The sequence below is a fragment of the Procambarus clarkii genome, chromosome 2 (assembly GCF_040958095.1).
Source record: "Procambarus clarkii isolate CNS0578487 chromosome 2, FALCON_Pclarkii_2.0, whole genome shotgun sequence".
NCBI classification, from domain to species: Eukaryota; Metazoa; Arthropoda; class Malacostraca; order Decapoda; family Cambaridae; genus Procambarus; species Procambarus clarkii.
This window is the reverse complement of record NC_091151.1, coordinates 46980973-46985305: the sequence shown is the minus strand read 5'-3', so window position 1 is coordinate 46985305 and position 4333 is coordinate 46980973.

Below are 4333 nucleotides of genomic sequence, written 5' to 3'. Positions count from 1 at the left end.
CGTGATGCATCAAATGAACAAATCCACAAGAGCCGTGACGAGGATTCGAACCAACGTCCAAGATCATCCCAGACGCTGCCTTAATCGACTGAGCTACGACATGGTCAAAAGAGTTGAAACCAGAAGTTCTACTGAACTTACTTGGATCCTGCAGCCTCTCCGAGACACAAACCAGGATTTTTGACCATGTCGTAGTTCAGTCGACTAAGGCAGCGTCTGGGATGATCTCGGACGTAGGTTCGAATCCTCGTCACGGCCCTTGTGGATTTGTTCATATAGGAATTCTGTTTACATATTCACCAGCCCTTATCCCTATACGCCGTCAATACAACTCCAACACGTCATAATCATTTTAATTCTTTAATGTGATCTCCATCACAGCTACGATCCAAATGCCGAGCGGCAGCTCCATAATACCTCAGCCACAATCTTGGCTCTATATATATGGTAGATGTATTAATTTCTACCAATGCCCGAGCTCTGAGTTGTGATTTCATCTATCGTCGCCACCATTGAAATCCCTGGATATAAATTTCATCTAATATCAGTAAACGTCGTAGTTCTGTCTGTCAGTTGCAACCAATTCTTTTGGCCGAACGGAAAAGACAACGTTATCAGTGGTAATACTATTGTTCTGATGTACGACTGTAAGAGAGAGAGAGAGAGAGAGAGAGAGAGAGAGAGAGAGAGAGAGAGAGAGAGAGAGAGAGAGAGATAAAGAGAGAGATAAAGAGAGAGAGAGAGAGAGAGAGAGAGAGAGAGAGAGAGAGAGAGAGAGAGAGAGAGAGAGAGGTAGAGGTGAGGATGTGGTTGGAGAGCCATTACCCGATTAGCATCGATATCGGGGACGTGTCCCCGGCTGGGAGCCTCTCCTCACGGAACACGTCAATAGATAGATTAGATGATTTCTCCAATTTCCTTTTCAGATGACGCGGCGACAGGTGGCTACGGAGGCTGCGGTCCAGTAGGGCGGGAAGTGGGCGTTGCTAGTTGGGAGATGAAGTCTCCCGTTGCTATAGGAGCGAGATGAAGTGGGAGAAGATGCTAAGGGAAAATAATAGAGTCGACAAGCGTAGACCAAGAGGAAAAGCAGAATTGTGGTCCATACCATTATATGACTGTGAAATAATAATAATAATGTTTACCAGACCACACACTAGAAATTGACGGGACGACGACGTTTCGGTCCGTCCTGGACCCTTCTCAAGTCGATTGTGCTCGATTGTGCTCACAATCGACTTGAGAATGGCCCAGGACGGACCGAAACGTCGTCGTCCCTTTCACCTTCTAGTGTGTGGTCTTGTCAACACACTTCAGCCCCGTTATTGTCACTCATCGCCTGCATAATAATAATATTACTCATAATAAAGATAGGCATAGTACAAAATCACACTGGAAAACAAGGTACACTTTCTCGAGAGGACAAGTTACGGAGGATAAGATAGAAGAGAGAAACCGCTCTAACTTTGCGGTAGGAGGCTAATGACTATGAGGCTTAGACGTGAGGCCAAGTGAATGAAGTAGACGAACAGTGTCCCTCTAAACACTATGCCCAAACATTACTAAGCGGAGGTGAAGCAATACCAGAAGGGCGATCAACACTATACAGTGGTGAAGGAGATTAAGAACTCTTGTGTTTTAGACATGAAGAGGATTTCCAACTTTTTGGAAGCACTCTCGACAATCTCTTAGATGATGTGAGGCTTCCAGGACAGTTGTCGAGAGAGAGAGAGAGAGAGAGAGAGAGAGAGAGAGAGAGAGAGAGAGAGAGAGAGAGAGAGAGAGAGAGAGAGAGAGAGAGACCGCAAAACACAACATGTTTACGGCACTCATAGGAACGCTACTCAATTCTCTCCTGACCATTATGTCTTCATCTCTGTAACTTAAGAGCACTTTGTTGGTCTTAGCAACAGCAGCAGCACCAGCACCAGCAACAGCAGCAGAAGCAGCAGTAACAACAGCAGCAACAGCAGCAGTAACAACTGCAGTAGCCTCAACAGCAGCGGCTGAGTGTGAGTACAGGCAGACGGTGAGTGCGTGTGCCTGTAAGCCTGCTTTATGAATACTACAAGTACTAACAGCAAGTGCTTCGAGCCAGGTGGAGAAATTGTATGCTTTTTCATGTGAATCTTTTTGCTTTTGCAGAACCGTTTGTAGGTCGTTCAGTCGGCGCGTGCGCGCGCGTGTGTGTGTGTATTCACCTAGAGGTATTCACCTAGTTGTGCTTGAGGGGGATAAGATCTACTCTCTCAGCCCGCCTCTCAACTATCAATCAGTCAACTGTTACTAACTATTAACTAATTTTTTCAACACACACACACACACACACACACACACACACACACACACACACACACACACACACACACACACACACACACACACACACACACGCACACACACACACACACACCCACACGCCCCAGCATGGAGCCCGTACCTTGTCAAGCACAAGACGAAGCTGGAAAAAGTCCAAAGGTATGCTACTAGACTAGTCCCAGAACTAAGAGGCATGAGTTATGAGGAAAGGCTGCGGGAAATGCACCTCACGACACTGGAAGACAGAAGAGTAAGGGGGGACATGATCACAACCTACAAAATCCTCAGGGGAATCGACCGGGTAAACAAGGATGAACTTTTCAACACTGGTGGGACGCGAACAAGGGGACACAGGTGGAAGCTGAGTACCCAAATGAGCCACAGAGACGTTAGAAAGAACTTTTTCAGTGTCAGAGTAGTTAGCAAATGGAATGCATTAGGAAGTGATGTGGTGGAGGCTGACTCCATTCACAGTTTCAAATGTAGATATGATAGAGCCCAATAGGCTCAGGAATCTGTACACCAGTTGATTGACGGTTGAGAGGCGGGACCAAAGAGCCAGAGCTCAACCCCCGCAAGCACAATTAGGTGAGTACAATTAGGTGAGTACACAGGAAGCAGCTCGTAACAGCTGTCTAACTCCCAGGTACCTATTTACTGCTAGGTAACAGGGGCATCAGGGTGAAAGAAACTCTGCCCACTTGTTTCTGCCATCGCCCGGGATCGAACCCGGATCCTAGGATTAGGAGTCCCAAGCGCTGTCCACTCAGCCACTGCCCCCTAGGGTGTGAGTGCGTGTGTGTGTGTGTGTGTGTGTGTGCGTGTGTGTGTATTATCTCTGGGAGTCACAGAGGCGTGGTAGTACAGGTTTAAGGAGGTGGACCTTCTTGTGGTGCTGTGAATTTGCATGTTTGGGGCCAATGGGGGGTCGCATTTTCTTGTTAGGATGCTGGAGTAAATACCTTCACCTTCCCTTATTTCTCCTTCTTTCTCTTCGTTCTCTTCTTCCTCTTTATCATCTCCTTCCTTCTACTCGTTTTTCTCTTCCTCCTTAAATATTCTCCTCCTCCTCGCCATCTTTTCCACCTAATCCACTTCCTTCACCCGTTCCTCTTTCTTATTCTACTCTTCCCCTCGCTCCTGCGTTTCCATCTCTTCCATCTCGTCCCCATTCCTATTCTCTTCCCTCGGCTCCTCCTCCTCCTCATAGCCACACTCGGCACAAATGTGATGCGACAGGGTCAGTCTTGAGAGGCACAAAAAATGTCGGGCCAGGAAAACACACATTGACCGAGATGGTTTTGGGGGCAAAATGAACGAGATGTTTGTGGCGAGTAAATCTTCCCTTCCTTTCTTCCCTTCACTCCTTCCACCTCTCCCATACCGTCCCCCCTCTCTCACCTCCCCTCCCACATGATCACAACACGCGACTTTAGTCTTGAAAACGTAAGGAATTTTGTTATTAATAGACTCGCCAGTGTTTACGTTCGTGTCCGGAAACCTGATCACAGGTATCCGGATCACAGGATACAAGGAGGGCATACAGTAATCAACACATTATCTCCCGCTTTCGGATCGGGAGAGTAATTATTCCACGACCCCCCCACCTCTCTGGGGTACAGCATACGAGGTAATACATAATATACGTAAGTATGATTGTACCAAATATACTGGGATATAGTGCTAAACAGTATACAGGAGTATCACGGTACACAGCATATAGAAATACGTCATATGATACATAATATACAAGTGGATGATGGAGCACAGTATAGCGGAGTATGATGGGATGTATATCTAAGGAAGTATAGTATATTCAGGGCCCCATTAGTTCTAAAACTCGTGAAAAGTATGCTCTGTTATACTCTTTTTTTTTAGCATGACTTCTCGGGGTCATAATAACATAAATTATTATTATGGGATAAAACCCCACACTAGTGTATTTGTGAAATTGATGTAAATTATTTACACCAAGACTTTCACACTCTCCTGAGTGCTTTGTCAAAGTCTGAGT